This window comes from Arachis duranensis, chromosome 4, assembly GCF_000817695.3.
Source record: "Arachis duranensis cultivar V14167 chromosome 4, aradu.V14167.gnm2.J7QH, whole genome shotgun sequence".
Taxonomy (NCBI): domain Eukaryota; kingdom Viridiplantae; phylum Streptophyta; class Magnoliopsida; order Fabales; family Fabaceae; genus Arachis; species Arachis duranensis.
Genome location: NC_029775.3, coordinates 63,693,491 through 63,694,499, shown reverse-complemented (window position 1 = coordinate 63,694,499; position 1,009 = coordinate 63,693,491).

Below are 1,009 nucleotides of genomic sequence, written 5' to 3'. Positions count from 1 at the left end.
ATTAATGCAATTACTATTGTTTTTCTATTCAATTCAGCTTATTCTTGTTCTAAGATATCACTTGTTCCTCAACTTGATGAATGTGGTGATCCGTGACACTCATCATCATTCTCACCTCTGAACGTGTGCCTGACAACCACCTCCGTTCTACCTTAGATTGAGTGGATATCTCTTGGGTTCCTTAATCAGAATCTTCGTGGCATAAGCTAGAATTGATGGCGGCATTCAAGAGAATCCGGAAGGTCTAAACCTTGTCTATGGTATTCTGAGTAGGATTCAAGGATTAAATGACTGTGACGAGCTTCAAACTCGCGATTGTGGGGCGTTAGTGACAGACGCAAAAGAATCACTGGATTCTATTCCGACATGATCGAGAACCGACAGCTGAATAGCCGTGCTGTGACAGAGTGCGTTGAACATTTTCACTGAGAGGACGGGACTTTAGCCATTGACAATGGTGATGCCCAACATATAGCTTGCCATGGAAAGGAGTAAGAAGGATTGGATGAAGACAGTAGGAAAGCAGAGAGACGGAAGGGACAAAGCATCTCCATACGCTTATCTGAAATTCTCACCAATGAATTACATAAGTATCTCTATCTTTATTTTATGTTTTATTCATCTTTTAATCATTAATCCTCTATAACCATTTGAATCTACCTGACTGAGATTTACAAGATGACCATAGCTTGCTTCATACCAACAATCTCTGTGGGATCGACCCTTACTCGCATAAGGTTTATTACTTGGACGACCCAGTGCACTTGCTGGTTAGTTGTGCGAAGTTGTGATAAAGAGTTGAGATTGCAATTGAGCGTACCATGTTGATGGCGCCATTAATGATCACAATTTCGTGCACCAAGTTTTTGGCGCCATTGCCGGGGAATTAAATGTCCTAACTACAGTTTCCTGCAATAACAGTGCCAAGTTTTGATCCGGCAACAACACCAAGTTTTTGGCGCCGTTGCCGGGGATTGTTTGAGTTTGGACAACTGACGGTTCATCTTGT